Source organism: Lepisma saccharinum, unplaced genomic scaffold (assembly GCF_977018435.1).
Source record: "Lepisma saccharinum unplaced genomic scaffold, izLepSacc3.1 HAP1_SCAFFOLD_35, whole genome shotgun sequence".
Classification (NCBI taxonomy): Eukaryota; Metazoa; Arthropoda; class Insecta; order Zygentoma; family Lepismatidae; genus Lepisma; species Lepisma saccharinum.
Genome location: NW_028142899.1, coordinates 4456642 through 4477308, shown reverse-complemented (window position 1 = coordinate 4477308; position 20667 = coordinate 4456642).

Below are 20667 nucleotides of genomic sequence, written 5' to 3'. Positions count from 1 at the left end.
TGTAAAATCCCTTCTGTATATTCTATAGTAACGGAGATTTGCGAGTTTGAAATTTTATATAATGTTTTATCAAAACGTGAGGCCTTAGTATGCATTACACTGTTTCTACAATCAAACTGGTTATTTCAAATCTCCACGACGACGCCTACAATCCTGCACAAATAGATTGTTTATTTTATTGTTATGAGAGTTTCCATGGTAACTAAGCATGAATATTACATATGAATAATTTTCTTTCGGATGAGCCTATAGAGAGCTTCGACCTGATTACATTGATGTAAAATCACTTCTGTATCTTATATAGTAACGGAGATATGCGAGTTTGAAATTTTATATAATGTTTTTGTAAAACGTGAAGCCTAATGATGTATTACACTGTTTCAACAATCAAAGTTGTTATTTCAATTCTGCACGACGACGACTACAATCATACACAAATAGATTGTTTGCTTTATTGTTATGAGAGTTTCCATGGTAACTAAGCATGAATATTACACATGGATTAATTTTTTTATGATGAGCCTATACAGAGATTCGACTTGATTACGTGAGAGTAAAATCACTTCTGTATCTTCTATAGTAACATAGATATACGAGTTTCAAATTTTATATGAGGTTTTTTTCAAAACGTGAGTCCTTAGTATGCATTACATTGTTTCAACAATCAAACTGGTTATTTGAAATCTCCACGACGACGCCTACAATCCTGCACAAATAGATTGTTTACTTTTTTGTTATGAGAGTTTCGATGGTATCTAAGCATGAATATTACACATGGATTAAATTTTTCCTGAGGAGCCTATAGAGACCTTCGACCTGATTACATTGAGTGGAAAATCACTTTTGTATCTTCTTTAGTAAAGGCGATATGCGAGTTTGAAATTTTATATAATGTTTTTGTAAAACGTGAAGCCTTAGTATGCATTACACTCTTTCAACAATCAAAGTGGTTATTTCAAATCTTCACGACGATTACTACAATCAAGCACAAATATATTGTTTACTTTTTTTTGTTATGAGAGTTTTCATGGCAACTATGCATGAATATTACACATGGAATAAATTTTTCCTGATGAGCCTATAGAGACCTTCGACCTGATTAGATTGAGTGTAAAATCCCTTCTGTATATTCTATAGTAACGGAGATTTGCGAGTTTGAAATTTTATATAATGTTTTTTTCAAAACGTGAGGCCTTAGTATGCAATACACTGTTTCAACAATCAAACTGGTTATTTCAAATCTCCACGACGACGCCTACAATAATGCACAAATAGATTGTTTACTTTATTGTTATGAGAGTTTCCATGGTAACTAAGCATGAATATTACACATGGATTAAATTTTTTACTGATGAGCCAATAGAGAACATCGACCTGATTACATTGAGTGTAAAATCGCTTCTGTACCTTCTATAGTAACGGAGATATGCGATTTTGAAATTTTATATAATGTTTTTGTAAAACGTGAAGCCTAAGGATGTATTACATTGTTTCAACAATCAAAGTGGTTATTTCAAATCTCCACGACGAGGCCTACAATCCTGCACAACTAGATTGTTTACTTTATTGTTATGAGAGTTTTCATGGCAACTAAGCATGAATATTACACATGGAATAAATTTTTCCTGATGAGCCTATAGAGAACTTCGACCTGATTAGATTCAGTGTAAAATCCCTTCTGTATATTCTATAGTAACGGAGATTTGCGAGTTTGAAATTTTATATAATGTTTTATCAAAACGTGAGGCCTTAGTATGCATTACACTGTTTCTACAATCAAACTGGTTATTTCAAATCTCCACGACGACGCCTACAATCCTGCACAAATAGATTGTTTATTTTATTGTTATGAGAGTTTCCATGGTAACTAAGCATGAATATTACATATGAATAATTTTCTTTCGGATGAGCCTATAGAGAGCTTCGACCTGATTACATTGATGTAAAATCACTTCTGTATCTTATATAGTAACGGAGATATGCGAGTTTGAAATTTTATATAATGTTTTTGTAAAACGTGAAGCCTAATGATGTATTACACTGTTTCAACAATCAAAGTTGTTATTTCAATTCTGCACGACGACGACTACAATCATACACAAATAGATTGTTTGCTTTATTGTTATGAGAGTTTCCATGGTAACTAAGCATGAATATTACACATGGATTAATTTTTTTATGATGAGCCTATACAGAGTTTCGACTTGATTACGTGAGAGTAAAATCACTTCTGTATCTTCTATAGTAACATAGATATACGAGTTTCAAATTTTATATGAGGTTTTTTTCAAAACGTGAGTCCTTAGTATGCATTACATTGTTTCAACAATCAAACTGGTTATTTGAAATCTCCACGACGACGCCTACAATCCTGCACAAATAGATTGTTTACTTTATTGTTATGAGAGTTTCGATGGTATCTAAGCATGAATATTACACATGGATTAAATTTTTCCTGATGAGCCTATAGAGACCTTCGACCTGATTACATTGAGTGTAAAATCGCTTCTGTATCTGCTATAGTAACGGAGATATGCGGTTTTGAAATTTTATATAATGTTTTTGTAAAACGTGAAGCCTAAGGATGTATAACATTGTTTCAACAATCAAAGTGGTTATTTCAAATCTCCACGACGACTACTACAATGAAGCACAAATATATTGCTTACTTTTTTGTTATGAGAGTTTCCATGGTAACTAAACATGAATATTACACATGGATTAAATTTTTCCTGATGAGCCTATAGAGAGCTTCGACCTGATTACATTGAGTGTAAAATCACTTCTGAATCTTCTATAGAAACGGAGATATACGAGTTTGAAATTTTTTATAATGTTTTTTCAAAACGTGAGGCCTTAGTATGCATTACACTGTTTCAACAATCAAACAGGTTATTACAAATCTCCACGACGACGCCTACAATAATGCACAAATAGATTGTTTACTTTATTGTTATGAGAGTTTTCATGGCAACTAAGCTTGAATATTACACATGGAATAAATTTTTCCTGATGAGCCTATAGAGAACTTCGACCTGATTAGATTGAGTGTAAAATCCCTTCTGTATATTCTATAGTAACGGAGATTTGCGAGTTTGAAATTTTATATAATGTTTTTTCAAAACGTGAGGCCTTAGTATGCATTACACTGTTTCAACAATCAGACTGGTTATTTCAAATCTCCACGACGACGCCTACAATCCTGCACAAATAGATTGTTTACTTTATTGTTATGAGAGTTTTCATGGCAACTAAGCATGAATATTACACATGGAATAAATTTTTCCTGATGAGCCTATAGAGAACTTCGACCTGATTAGATTGAGTGTAAAATCCCTTCTGTATCTTTTATAGTAACATAGATATACGAGTTTCAAATTTTATATGAGGTTTTTTTCAAAACGTGAGTCCTTAGTATGCATTACATTGTCTCAACAATCAAACTGGTTATTTGAAATCTCCACGACGACGCCTACAATCCTGCACAAATAGATTGTTTACTTTATTGTTATGAGAGTTTACATGGTAACTAAGCATGAATATTACACATGGATTAAATTTTTCCTGATGAGCCTATAGAGACCTTCGACCTGATTACATTGAGTGGAAAATCACTTTTGTATAATCTTTAGTAAAGGCGATATGCGAGTTTGAAATTTTATGTAATGTTTTTGTAAAACGTGAAGCCTTAGTATGCATTACACTGTTTCAACAATCAAAGTGGTTATTTCAAATCTTCACGACGACTACTACAATCAAGCACAAATATATTGTTTACTTTTTTGTTATGAGAGTTTTCATGGCAACTAAGCATGAATATTACACATGGAATAAATTTTTCCTGATGAGCCTATAGAGACCTTCGACCTGATTAGATTGAGTGTAAAATCCCTTCTGTATATTCTATAGTAACGGAGATTTGCGAGTTTGAAATTTTATATAATGTTTTTTCAAAACGTGAGGCCTTAGTATGCAATACACTGTTTCAACAACCAAACTGGTTATTTCAAATCTCCACGACGACGCCTACAATAATGCACAAATAGATTGTTTACTTTATTGTTATGAGAGTTTCCATGGTAACTAAGCATGAATATTACACATGGATTAAATTTTTTACTGATGAGCCAATAGAGAACATCGACCTGATTACATTGAGTGTAAAATCGCTTCTGTATCTTCTATAGTAACGGAGATATGCGATTTTGAAATTTTATATAATGTTTTTGTAAAACGTGAAGCCTAAGGATGTATTACATTGTTTCAACAATCAAAGTGGTTATTTCAAATCTCCACGAAGACTACTACAATGAGGGACAAATATATTGTTTACTTTTTTGTTATGAGAGTTTCCATGGTAACTAAGCATGAATATTACACATGGATTAAATTTTTTACTGATGAGCTAATAGAGAATTTCGACCTGATTACATTGAGTGTAAAATCGCTTCTGTATCTACTATAGTAACGGAGATATGCGATTTTGAAATTTTATATAATGTTTTTGTAAAACGTGAAGCCTAAGGATGTATAACATTGTTTCAACAATCAAAGTGGTTATTTCAAATCTCCACGACGTCTACTACAATGAAGCACAAATATATTGCTTACTTTTTTGTTATAAGAGTTTCCATGGTAACTAAGCATGAATATTACACATGGATTAAATTTTTCCTGATGAGCCTATAGAGAGCTTCGACCTGATTACTTTGAGTGTAAAATCACTTCTGAATCTTCTATAGAAACGGAGATATACGAGTTTGAAATTTTATATAATGTTTTTTGCAAAACGAGAGGCTTTAGTATGCATTACACTGGTTCAACAATCAAACTGGTTATTTCAAATCTCCACGATGACGCCTACAATCCTGCACAAATAGATTGTTTACTTTATTGTTATGAGAGTTTCCATGGTAACAAGGAATGAATATTACATATGAATTATATTTTTCCTGATGAGCCAATAGAGAACTTCGACCTGATTACATTGAGTGTAAAATCACTTCTGTATCTTTTATAGTAACGGAGATATGCGAGTTTGAAATTTTATATAATGTTTTTGTAAAACGTGAAGCCTAAGGATGTATTACATTGTTTCAACAATCAAAGTGGTTATTACAAATCTCCACGACGACTACTACAATGAAGCACAAATAGATTGTTTACTTTTTTTGTTATGAGAGTTTTCATTGCAACTAAGCATGAATATTACACATGGATTAAATTTTTCCTGATGAGCCTATAGAAAACTTCGACCTAATTAGATTGAGTGTAAAATCCCTTCTGTATATTCTATAGTAACAGAGATTTGCGAGTTTGAAATTTTATATAATGTTTTTGTAAAACGTGAAGCCTAAGGATGTATTACATTGTTTCAACAATCAAAGTGGTTATTTCAAATCTCCACGACGATGCGTACAATCCTGCACAAATAGATTGTTTACTTTATTGTTATGAGAGTTTCCATGGTAACTAAGCATGAATATTACATATGAATAATTTTCTTTCGGATGAGCCTATAGAGAGCTTCGACCTGATTACATTGATGTAAAATCACTTCTGTATCTTATATAGTAACGGAGATATGCGAGTTTGAAATTTTATATAATGTTTTTGTAAAACGTGAAGCCTAATGATGTATTACACTGTTTCAACAATCAAAGTTGTTATTTCAATTCTGCACGACGACGACTACAATCATACACAAATAGATTGTTTGCTTTATTGTTATGAGAGTTTCCATGGTAACTAAGCATGAATATTACACATGGATTAATTTTTTTATGATGAGCCTATACAGAGTTTCGACTTGATTACGTGAGAGTAAAATCACTTCTGTATCTTCTATAGTAACATAGATATACGAGTTTCAAATTTTATATGAGGTTTTTTTCAAAACGTGAGTCCTTAGTATGCATTACATTGTTTCAACAATCAAACTGGTTATTTGAAATCTCCACGACGACGCCTACAATCCTGCACAAATAGATTGTTTACTTTATTGTTATGAGAGTTTCCATGGTAACTAAGCATGAATATTACATATGAATAATTTTCTTTCGGATGAGCCTATAGAGACCTTCGACCTGATTACATTGAGTGTAAAATCGCTTCTGTATCTGCTATAGTAACGGAGATATGCGGTTTTGAAATTTTATATAATGTTTTTGTAAAACGTGAAGCCTAAGGATGTATAACATTGTTTCAACAATCAAAGTGGTTATTTCAAATCTCCACGACGACTACTACAATGAAGCACAAATATATTGCTTACTTTTTTGTTATGAGAGTTTCCATGGTAACTAAACATGAATATTACACATGGATTAAATTTTTCCTGATGAGCCTATAGAGAGCTTCGACCTGATTACATTGAGTGTAAAATCACTTCTGAATCTTCTATAGAAACGGAGATATACGAGTTTGAAATTTTTTATAATGTTTTTTCAAAACGTGAGGCCTTAGTATGCATTACACTGTTTCAACAATCAAACAGGTTATTACAAATCTCCACGACGACGCCTACAATCCTGCACAAATAGATTGTTTACTTTATTGTTATGAGAGTTTTCATGGCAACTAAGCTTGAATATTACACATGGAATAAATTTTTCCTGATGAGCCTATAGAGAACTTCGACCTGATTAGATTGAGTGTAAAATCCCTTCTGTATATTCTATAGTAACGGAGATTTGCGAGTTTGAAATTTTATATAATGTTTTTTCAAAACGTGAGGCCTTAGTATGCATTACACTGTTTCAACAATCAAACTGGTTATTTCAAATCTCCACGACGACGCCTACAATCCTGCACAAATAGATTGTTTACTTTATTGTTATGAGAGTTTTCATGGCAACTAAGCATGAATATTACACATGGAATAAATTTTTCCTGATGAGCCTATAGAGAACTTCGACCTGATTAGATTGAGTGTAAAATCCCTTCTGTATCTTCTATAGTAACATAGATATACGAGTTTCAAATTTTATATGAGGTTTTTTTCAAAACGTGAGTCCTTAGTATGCATTACATTGTTTCAACAATCAAACTGGTTATTTGAAATCTCCACGACGACGCCTACAATCCTGCACAAATAGATTGTTTACTTTATTGTTATGAGAGTTTCCATGGTAACTAAGCATGAATATTACACATGGATTAAATTTTTCCTGATGAGCCTATAGAGACCTTCGACCTGATTACATTGAGTGGAAAATCACTTTTGTATAATCTTTAGTAAAGGCGATATGCGAGTTTGAAATTTTATGTAATGTTTTTGTAAAACGTGAAGCCTTAGTATGCATTACACTGTTTCAACAATCAAAGTGGTTATTTCAAATCTTCACGACGACTACTACAATCAAGCACAAATATATTGTTTACTTTTTTGTTATGAGAGTTTTCATGGCAACTAAGCATGAATATTACACATGGAATAAATTTTTCCTGATGAGCCTATAGAGACCTTCGACCTGATTAGATTGAGTGTAAAATCCCTTCTGTATATTCTATAGTAACGGAGATTTGCGAGTTTGAAATTTTATATAATGTTTTTTCAAAACGTGAGGCCTTAGTATGCAATACACTGTTTCAACAACCAAACTGGTTATTTCAAATCTCCACGACGACGCCTACAATAATGCACAAATAGATTGTTTACTTTATTGTTATGAGAGTTTCCATGGTAACTAAGCATGAATATTACACATGGATTAAATTTTTTACTGATGAGCCAATAGAGAACATCGACCTGATTACATTGAGTGTAAAATCGCTTCTGTATCTTCTATAGTAACGGAGATATGCGATTTTGAAATTTTATATAATGTTTTTGTAAAACGTGAAGCCTAAGGATGTATTACATTGTTTCAACAATCAAAGTGGTTATTTCAAATCTCCACGAAGACTACTACAATGAGGGACAAATATATTGTTTACTTTTTTGTTATGAGAGTTTCCATGGTAACTAAGCATGAATATTACACATGGATTAAATTTTTTACTGATGAGCTAATAGAGAATTTCGACCTGATTACATTGAGTGTAAAATCGCTTCTGTATCTACTATAGTAACGGAGATATGCGATTTTGAAATTTTATATAATGTTTTTGTAAAACGTGAAGCCTAAGGATGTATAACATTGTTTCAACAATCAAAGTGGTTATTTCAAATCTCCACGACGTCTACTACAATGAAGCACAAATATATTGCTTACTTTTTTGTTATAAGAGTTTCCATGGTAACTAAGCATGAATATTACACATGGATTAAATTTTTCCTGATGAGCCTATAGAGAGCTTCGACCTGATTACTTTGAGTGTAAAATCACTTCTGAATCTTCTATAGAAACGGAGATATACGAGTTTGAAATTTTATATAATGTTTTTTGCAAAACGAGAGGCTTTAGTATGCATTACACTGGTTCAACAATCAAACTGGTTATTTCAAATCTCCACGATGACGCCTACAATCCTGCACAAATAGATTGTTTACTTTATTGTTATGAGAGTTTCCATGGTAACAAGGAATGAATATTACATATGAATTATATTTTTCCTGATGAGCCAATAGAGAACTTCGACCTGATTACATTGAGTGTAAAATCACTTCTGTATCTTTTATAGTAACGGAGATATGCGAGTTTGAAATTTTATATAATGTTTTTGTAAAACGTGAAGCCTAAGGATGTATTACATTGTTTCAACAATCAAAGTGGTTATTACAAATCTCCACGACGACTACTACAATGAAGCACAAATAGATTGTTTACTTTTTTTGTTATGAGAGTTTTCATTGCAACTAAGCATGAATATTACACATGGATTAAATTTTTCCTGATGAGCCTATAGAAAACTTCGACCTAATTAGATTGAGTGTAAAATCCCTTCTGTATATTCTATAGTAACAGAGATTTGCGAGTTTGAAATTTTATATAATGTTTTTGTAAAACGTGAAGCCTAAGGATGTATTACATTGTTTCAACAATCAAAGTGGTTATTTCAAATCTCCACGACGATGCGTACAATCCTGCACAAATAGATTGTTTACTTTATTGTTATGAGAGTTTCCATGGTAACTAAGCATGAATATTACATATGAATAATTTTCTTTCGGATGAGCCTATAGAGAGCTTCGACCTGATTACATTGATGTAAAATCACTTCTGTATCTTATATAGTAACGGAGATATGCGAGTTTGAAATTTTATATAATGTTTTTGTAAAACGTGAAGCCTAATGATGTATTACACTGTTTCAACAATCAAAGTTGTTATTTCAATTCTGCACGACGACGACTACAATCATACACAAATAGATTGTTTGCTTTATTGTTATGAGAGTTTCCATGGTAACTAAGCATGAATATTACACATGGATTAATTTTTTTATGATGAGCCTATACAGAGTTTCGACTTGATTACGTGAGAGTAAAATCACTTCTGTATCTTCTATAGTAAAACAGATATACGAGTTTCAAATTTTATATGAGGTTTTTTTCAAAACGTGAGTCCTTAGTATGCATTACATTGTTTCAACAATCAAACTGGTTATTTGAAATCTCCACGACGACGCCTACAATCCTGCACAAATAGATTGTTTACTTTATTGTTATGAGAGTTTCGATGGTATCTAAGCATGAATATTACACATGGATTAAATTTTTCCTGATGAGCCTATAGAGACCTTCGACCTGATTACATTGAGTGGAAAATCACTTTTGTATCTTCTTTAGTAAAGGCGATATGCGAGTTTGAAATTTTATATAATGTTTTTGTAAAACGTGAAGCCTTAGTATGCATTACACTGTTTCAACAATCAAAGTGGTTATTTCAAATCTTCACGACGACTACTACAATCAAGCATAAATATATTGTTTACTTTTTTGTTATGAGAGTTTTTATGGCAACTAAGCATGAATATTACACATGGAATAAATTTTTCCTGATGAGCCTATAGAGACCTTCGACCTGATTAGATTGAGTGTAAAATCCCTTCTGTATATTCTATAGTAACGGAGATTTGCGAGTTTGAAATTTTATATAATGTTTTTTCAAAACGTGAGGCCTTAGTATGCAATACACTGTTTCAACAACCAAACTGGTTATTTCAAATCTCCACGACGACGCCTACAATAATGCACAAATAGATTGTTTACTTTATTGTTATGAGAGTTTCCATGGTAACTAAGCATGAATATTACACATGGATTAAATTTTTTACTGATGAGCCAATAGAGAACATCGACCTGATTACATTGAGTGTAAAATCGCTTCTGTATCTTCTATAGTAACGGAGATATGTGATTTTGAAATTTTATATAATGTTTTTGTAAAACGTGAAGCCTAAGGATGTATTACATTGTTTCAACAATCAAAGTGGTTATTTCAAATCTCCACGACGACTACTACAATGAAGGACAAATATATTGTTTACTTTTTTGTTATGAGAGTTTCCATGGTAACTAAACATGAATATTACACATGGATTAAATTTTTTACTGATGAGCCAATAGAGAATTTCGACCTGATTACATTGAGTGTAAAATCGCTTCTGTATCTGCTATAGTAACCGAGATATGCGGTTTTGAAATTTTATATAATGTTTTTGTAAAACGTGAAGCCTAAGGATGTATAACATTGTTTCAACAATCAAAGTGGTTATTTCAAATCTCCAAGACGACTACTACAATGAAGCACAAATATATTGCTTACTTTTTTGTTATGAGAGTTTCCATGGTAACTAAGCATGAATGTTACACATGGATTAATTTTTTCCTGATGAGCCTATAGAGACCTTCGACCTGATTAGATTGAGTGTAAAATCCCTTCTGTATCTTCTATAGTAACATAGATATACGAGTTTCAAATTTTATATGAGGTTTTTTTCAAAACGTGAGTCCTTAGTATGCATTACATTGTTTCAACAATCAAACTGGTTATTTGAAATCTCCACGACGACGCCTACAATCCTGCACAAATAGATTGTTTACTTTATTGTTATGAGAGTTTCGATGGTATCTAAGCATGAATATTACACATGGATTAAAGTTTTCCTGATGAGCCTATAGAGACCTTCGACCTGATTACATTGAGTGTAAAATCACTTTTGTATCTTCTTTAGTAAAGGCGATATGCGAGTTTGAAATTTTATATAATGTTTTTGTAAAACGTGAAGCCTTAGTATGCATTACACTGTTTCAACAATCAAAGTGGTTATTTCAAATCTTCACGACGACTACTACAATCAAGCACAAATATATTGTTTACTTTTTTGTTATGAGAGTTTTCATGGCAACTATGCATGAATATTACACATGGAATAAATTTTTCCTGATGAGCCTATAGAGACCTTCGACCTGATTAGATTGAGTGTAAAATCCCTTCTGTATATTCTATAGTAACGGAGATTTGCGAGTTTGAAATTTTATATAATGTTTTATCAAAACGTGAGGCCTTAGTATGCATTACACTGTTTCTACAATCAAACTGGTTATTTCAAATCTCCACGACGACGCCTACAATCCTGCACAAATAGATTGTTTACTTTATTGTTATGAGAGTTTCCATGGTAACAAGGAATGAATATTACATATGAATTATATTTTTCCTGATGAGCCAATAGAGAACTTCGACCTGATTACATTGAGTGTAAAATCATTTCTGTATCTTCTATAGTAACGGAGATATGCGAGTTTGAAATTTTATATAATGTTTTTGTAAAACGTGAAGCCTAAGGATGTATTACATTGTTTCAACAATCAAAGTGGTTATTACAAATCTCCACGACGACTACTACAATGAAGCACAAATAGATTGTTTACTTTTTTTGTTATGAGAGTTTTCATGGCAACTAAGCATGAATATTACACATGGATTAAATTTTTCCTGATGAGCCTATAGAAAACTTCGACCTAATTAGATTGAGTGTAAAATCCCTTCAGTATATTCTATAGTAACAGAGATTTGCGAGTTTGAAATTTTATATAATGTTTTTGTAAAACGTGAAGCCTAAGGATGTATTACATTGTTTCAACAATCAAAGTGGTTATTTCAAATCTCCACGACGACGCGTACAATCCTGCACAAATAGATTGTTTGCTTTATTGTTATGAGAGTTTCCATGGTAACTAAGCATGAATATTACATATGAATAATTTTCTTTCGGATGAGCCTATAGAGAGCTTCGACCTGATTACATTGATGTAAAATCACTTCTGTATCTTATATAGTAATGGAGATATGCGAGTTTGAAATTTTATATAATGTTTTTGTAATACGTGAAGCCTAATGATGTAGTACATTGTTTCAACAATCAAAGTTGTTATTTCAATTCAGCACGACGACGACTACAATCATACACAAATAGATTGTTTGCTTTACTGTTATGAGAGTTTCCATGGTAACTAAGCATGAATATTACACATGGATTAATTTTTTTATGATGAGCCTATACAGAGTTTCGACTTGATTACGTGAGTGTAAAATCACTTCTGTATCTTCTATAGTAACATAGATATACGAGTTTCAAATTTTATATGAGGTTTTTTTCAAAACGTGAGTCCTTAGTATGCATTACATTGTTTCAACAATCAAACTGGTTATTTGAAATCTCCACGACGACGCCAACAATCCTGCACAAATAGATTGTTTACTTTATTGTTATGAGAGTTTCCATGGTAACTAAGCATGAATATTACACATGGATTAAATTTTTCCTGATGAGCCTATTGAGACCTTCGACCTGATTACATTGAGTGGAAAATCACTTTTGTATCTTCTTTAGTAAAGGCGATATGCGAGTTTGAAATTTTATATAATGTTTTTTCAAAACGTGAGGCCTTAGTATGCAATACACTGTTTCAACAACCAAACTGGTTATTTCAAATCTCCACGACGACGCCTACAATAATGCACAAATAGATTGTTTACTTTATTGTTATGAGAGTTTCCATGGTAACTAAGCATGAATATTACACATGGATTAAATTTTTTACTGATGAGCCAATAGAGAACATCGACCTGATTACATTGAGTGTAAAATCGCTTCTGTATCTTCTATAGTAACGGAGATATGCGATTTTGAAATTTTATATAATGTTTTTGTAAAACGTGAAGCCTAAGGATGTATTACATTGTTTCAACAATCAAAGTGGTTATTTCAAATCTCCACGACGACTACTACAATGAAGGACAAATATATTGTTTACTTTTTTGTTATGAGAGTTTCCATGGTAACTAAGCATGAATATTACACATGGATTAAATTTTTTACTGATGAGCCAATAGAGAATTTCGACCTGATTACATTGAGTGTAAAATCGCTTCTGTATCTGCTATAGTAACGGAGATATGCGATTTTGAAATTTTATATAATGTTTTTGTAAAACGTGAAGCCTAAGGATGTATAACATTGTTTCAACAATCAAAGTGGTTATTTCAAATCTCCACGACGACTACTACAATGAAGGACAAATATATTGTTTACTTTTTTGTTATGAGAGTTTCCATGGTAACTAAGCATGAATATTACACATGGATTAAATTTTTTACTGATGAGCCTATAGAGAGCTTCGACCTGATTACATTGAGTGTAAAATCACTTCTGAATCTTCTATAGAAACGGAGATATACGAGTTTGAAATTTTTTATAATGTTTTTTCAAAACGTGAGGCCTTAGTATGCATTACGCTGTTTCAACAATGAAACAGGTTATTTCAAATCTCCACGACGACGCCTACAATCCTGCACAAATAGATTGTTTACTTTATTGTTATGAGAGTTTTCATGGCAACTAAGCATGAATATTACACATGGAATAAATTTTTCCTGATGAGCCTATAGAGAAATTCGACCTGATTAGATTGAGTGTAAAATCCCTTCTGTATCTTCTATAGTAACATAGATATACGAGTTTCAAATTTTATATGAGGTTTTTTTCAAAACGTGAGTCCTTAGTATGCATTACATTGTTTCAACAATCAAACTGGTTATTTGAAATCTCCACGACGACGCCTACAATCCTGCACAAATAGATTGTTTACTTTATTGTTATGAGAGTTTCGATGGTATCCAAGCATGAATATTACACATGGATTAAATTTTTCCTGATGAGCCTATAGAGACCTTCGACCTGATTACATTGAGTGGAAAATCACTTTTGTATCTTCTTTAGTAAAGGCGATATGCGAGTTTGAAATTTTATATAATGTTTTTGTAAAACGTGAAGCCTTAGTATGCATTACACTCTTTCAACAATCAAAGTGGTTATTTCAAATCTTCACGACGACTACTACAATCAAGCACAAATATATTGTTTACTTTTTTGTTATGAGAGTTTCCATGGTAACAAGGAATGAATATTACATATGAATTATATTTTTCCTGATGAGCCAATAGAGAACTTCGACCTGATTACATTGAGTGTAAAATCACTTCTGTATCTTCTATAGTAACGGAGATATGCGAGTTTGAAATTTTATATAATGTTTTTGTAAAACGTGAAGCCTAAGGATGTATTACATTGTTTCAACAATCAAAGTGGTTATTACAAATCTCCACGACGACTACTACAATGAAGCACAAATAGATTGTTTACTTTTTTTGTTATGAGAGTTTTCATGGCAACTAAGCATGAATATTACACATGGATTAAATTTTTCCTGATGAGCCTATAGAAAACTTCGACCTAATTAGATTGAGTGTAAAATCCCTTCAGTATATTCTATAGTAACAGAGATTTGCGAGTTTGAAATTTTATATAATGTTTTTGTAAAACATGAAGCCTAAGGATGTATTACATTGTTTCAACAATCAAAGTGGTTATTTCAAATCTCCACGACGACGCGTACAATCCTGCACAAATAGATTGTTTACTTTATTGTTATGAGAGTTTCCATGGTAACTAAGCATGAATATTACATATGAATAATTTTCTTTCGGATGAGCCTATAGAGAGCTTCGACCTGATTACATTGATGTAAAATCACTTCTGTATCTTATATAGTAACGGAGATATGCGAGTTTGAAATTTTATATAATGTTTTTGTAATACGTGAAGCCTAATGATGTAGTACATTGTTTCAACAATCAAAGTTGTTATTTCAATTCAGCACGACGACGACTACAATCATACACAAATAGATTGTTTGCTTTACTGTTATGAGAGTTTCCATGGTAACTAAGCATGAATATTACACATGGATTAATTTTTTTATGATGAGCCTATACAGAGTTTCGACTTGATTACGTGAGTGTAAAATCACTTCTGTATCTTCTATAGTAACATAGATATACGAGTTTCAAATTTTATATGAGGTTTTTTTCAAAACGTGAGTCCTTAGTATGCATTACATTGTTTCAACAATCAAACTGGTTATTTGAAATCTCCACGACGACGCCAACAATCCTGCACAAATAGATTGTTTACTTTATTGTTATGAGAGTTTCCATGGTAACTAAGCATGAATATTACACATGGATTAAATTTTTCCTGATGAGCCTATTGAGACCTTCGACCTGATTACATTGAGTGGAAAATCACTTTTGTATCTTCTTTAGTAAAGGCGATATGCGAGTTTGAAATTTTATATAATGTTTTTTCAAAACGTGAGGCCTTAGTATGCAATACACTGTTTCAACAACCAAACTGGTTATTTCAAATCTCCACGACGACGCCTACAATAATGCACAAATAGATTGTTTACTTTATTGTTATGAGAGTTTCCATGGTAACTAAGCATGAATATTACACATGGATTAAATTTTTTACTGATGAGCCAATAGAAAACATCGACCTGATTACATTGAGTGTAAAATCGCTTCTGTATCTTCTATAGTAACGGAGATATGCGATTTTGAAATTTTATATAATGTTTTTGTAAAACGTGAAGCCTAAGGATGTATTACATTGTTTCAACAATCAAAGTGGTTATTTCAAATCTCCACGACGACTACTACAATGAAGGACAAATATATTGTTTACTTTTTTGTTATGAGAGTTTCCATGGTAACTAAGCATGAATATTACACATGGATTAAATTTTTTACTGATGAGCCAATAGAGAATTTCGACCTGATTACATTGAGTGTAAAATCGCTTCTGTATCTGCTATAGTAACGGAGATATGCGATTTTGAAATTTTATATAATGTTTTTGTAAAACGTGAAGCCTAAGGATGTATAACATTGTTTCAACAATCAAAGTGGTTATTTCAAATCTCCACGACGACTACTACAATGAAGGACAAATATATTGTTTACTTTTTTGTTATGAGAGTTTCCATGGTAACTAAGCATGAATATTACACATGGATTAAATTTTTTACTGATGAGCCTATAGAGAGCTTCGACCTGATTACATTGAGTGTAAAATCACTTCTGAATCTTCTATAGAAACGGAGATATACGAGTTTGAAATTTTTTATAATGTTTTTTCAAAACGTGAGGCCTTAGTATGCATTACACTGTTTCAACAATGAAACAGGTTATTTCAAATCTCCACGACGACGCCTACAATCCTGCACAAATAGATTGTTTACTTTATTGTTATGAGAGTTTTCATGGCAACTAAGCATGAATATTACACATGGAATAAATTTTTCCTGATGAGCCTATAGAGAAATTCGACCTGATTAGATTGAGTGTAAAATCCCTTCTGTATCTTCTATAGTAACATAGATATACGAGTTTCAAATTTTATATGAGGTTTTTTCAAAACGTGAGTCCTTAGTATGCATTACATTGTTTCAACAATCAAACTGGTTATTTGAAATCTCCACGACGACGCCTACAATCCTGCACAAATAGATTGTTTACTTTATTGTTATGAGAGTTTTCATGGCAACTAAGCATGAATATTACACATGGAATAAATTTTTCCTGATGAACCTATAGAGAACTTCGACCTGATTAGATTGAGTGTAAAATCCCTTCTGTATCTTCTATAGTAACATAGATATACGAGTTTCAAATTTTATATGACGTTTTTTTCAAAACGTGAGTCCTTAGTATGCATTACATTGTTTCAACAATCAAACTGGTTATTTGAAATCTCCACGACGACGCCTACAATCCTGCACAAATAGATTGTTTACTTTATTGTTATGAGAGTTTCCATGGTAACTAAGCATGAATATTACACATGGATTAAATTTTTCCTGATGAGCCTATAGAGACCTTCGACCTGATTACATTGAGTGGAAAATCACTTTTGTATCTTCTTTAGTAAAGGCGATATGCGAGTTTGAAATTTTATATAATGTTTTTGTAAAACGTGAAGCCTTAGTATGCATTACACTCTTTCAACAATCAAAGTGGTTATTTCAAATCTTCACGACGACTACTACAATCAAGCACAAATATATTGTTTACTTTTTTGTTATGAGAGTTTTCATGGCAACTATGCATGAATATTACACATGGAATAAATTTTTCCTGATGAGCCTATAGAGACCTTCGACCTGATTAGATTGAGTGTAAAATCCCTTCTGTATATTCTATAGTAACGGAGATTTGCGAGTTTGAAATTTTATATAATGTTTTTTCAAAACGTGAGGCCTTAGTATGCAATACACTGTTTCAACAATCAAACTGGTTATTTCAAATCTCCACGACGACGCCTACAATAATGCACAAATAGATTGTTTACTTTATTGTTATGAGAGTTTCCATGGTAACTAAGCATGAATATTACACATGGATTAAATTTTTTACTGATGAGCCAATAGAGAACATCGACCTGATTACATTGAGTGTAAAATCGCTTCTGTATCTTCTATAGTAACGGAGATATGCGATTTTGAAATTTTATATAATGTTTTTGTAAAACGTGAAGCCTAAGGATGTATTACATTGTTTCAACAATCAAAGTGGTTATTTCAAATCTCCACGACGAGGCCTACAATCCTGCACAACTAGATTGTTTACTTTATTGTTATGAGAGTTTTCATGGCAACTAAGCATGAATATTACACATGGAATAAATTTTTCCTGATGAGCCTATAGAGAACTTCGACCTGATTAGATTGAGTGTAAAATCCCTTCTGTATATTCTATAGTAACGGAGATTTGCGAGTTTGAAATTTTATATAATGTTTTATCAAAACGTGAGGCCTTAGTATGCATTACACTGTTTCTACAATCAAACTGGTTATTTCAAATCTCCACGACGACGCCTACAATCCTGCACAAATAGATTGTTTACTTTATTGTTATGAGAGTTTCCATGGTAACAAGGAATGAATATTACACATGGAATAAATTTTTCCTGATGAGCCTATAGAGAACTTCGACCTGATTAGATTGAGTGTAAAATCCCTTCTGTATATTCTATAGTAACGGAGATTTGCGAGTTTGAAATTTTATATAATGTTTTTTCAAAACGTGAGGCCTTAGTATGCATTACACTGTTTCAACAATCAAACTGGTTATTTCAAATCTCCACGACGACGCCTACAATCCTGCACAAATAGATTGTTTACTTTATTGTTATGAGAGTTTTCATGGCAACTAAGCATGAATATTACACATGGAATAAATTTTTCCTGATGAGCCTATAGAGAACTTCGACCTGATTAGATTGAGTGTAAAATCCCTTCTGTATCTTCTATAGTAACATAGATATACGAGTTTCAAATTTTATATGACGTTTTTTTCAAAACGTGAGTCCTTAGTATGCATTACATTGTTTCAACAATCAAACTGGTTATTTGAAATCTCCACGACGACGCCTACAATCCTGCACAAATAGATTGTTTACTTTATTGTTATGAGAGTTTCCATGGTAACTAAGCATGAATATTACACATGGATTAAATTTTTCCTGATGAGCCTATAGAAAACTTCGACCTAATTAGATTGAGTGTAAAATCCCTTCAGTATATTCTATAGTAACAGAGATTTGCGAGTTTGAAATTTTATATAATGTTTTTGTAAAACGTGAAGCCTAAGGATGTATTACATTGTTTCAACAATCAAAGTGGTTATTTCAAATCTCCACGACGACGCGTACAATCCTGCACAAATAGATTGTTTACTTTATTGTTATGAGAGTTTCCATGGTAACTAAGCATGAATATTACATATGAATAATTTTCTTTCGGATGAGCCTATAGAGAGCTTCGACCTGATTACATTGATGTAAAATCACTTCTGAATCTTCTATAGAAACGGAGATATACGAGCTTGAAATTTTTTATAATGTTTTTTCAAAACGTGAGGCCTTAGTATGCATTACACTGTTTCAACAATGAAACAGGTTATTTCAAATCTCCACGACGACGCCTACAATCCTGCACAAATAGATTGTTTACTTTATTGTTATGAGAGTTTTCATGGCAACTAAGCATGAATATTACACATGGAATAAATTTTTCCTGATGAGCCTATAGAGAACTTCGACCTGATTAGATTGAGTGTAAAATCCCTTCTGTATCTTCTATAGTAACATAGATATACGAGTTTCAAATTTTATATGACGTTTTTTTTCAAAACGTGAGTCCTTAGTATGCATTACATTGTTTCAACAATCAAACTGGTTATTTGAAATCTCCACGACGACGCCTACAATCCTGCACAAATAGATTGTTTACTTTATTGTTATGAGAGTTTCCATGGTAACTAAGCATGAATATTACACATGGATTAAATTTTTCCTGATGAGCCTATAGAGACCTTCGACCTGATTACATTGAGTGGAAAATCACTTTTGTATCTTCTTTAGTAAAGGCGATATGCGAGTTTGAAATTTTATATAATGTTTTTGTAAAACGTGAAGCCTTAGTATGCATTACACTCTTTCAACAATCAAAGTGGTTATTTCAAATCTTCACGACGACTACTACAATCAAGCACAAATATTTTTTTTACTTTTTTGTTATGAGAGTTTTCATGGCAACTATGCATGAATATTACACATGGAATAAATTTTTCCTGATGAGCCTATAGAGACCTTCGACCTGATTAGATTGAGTGTAAAATCCCTTCTGTATATTCTATAGTAACGGAGATTTGCGAGTTTGAAATTTTATATAATGTTTTTTCAAAACGTGAGGCCTTAGTATGCAATACACTGTTTCAACAATCAAACTGGTTATTTCAAATCTCCACGACGACGCCTACAATAATGCACAAATAGATTGTTTACTTTATTGTTATGAGAGTTTCCATGGTAACTAAGCATGAATATTACACATGGATTAAATTTTTTACTGATGAGCCAATAGAGAACATCGACCTGATTACATTGAGTGTAAAATCGCTTCTGTATCTTCTATAGTAACGGAGATATGCGATTTTGAAATTTTATATAATGTTTTTGTAAAACGTGAAGCCTAAGGATGTATTACATTGTTTCAACAATCAAAGTGGTTATTTCAAATCTCCACGACGAGGCCTACAATCCTGCACAACTAGATTGTTTACTTTATTGTTATGAGAGTTTTCATGGCAACTAAGCATGAATATTACACATGGAATAAATTTTTCCTGATGAGCCTATAGAGAACTTCGACCTGATTAGATTGAGTGTAAAATCCCTTCTGTATATTCTATAGTAACGGAGATTTGCGAGTTTGAAATTTTATATAATGTTTTATCAAAACGTAAGGCCTTAGTATGCATTACACTGTTTCTACAATCAAACTGGTTATTTCAAATCTCCACGACGACG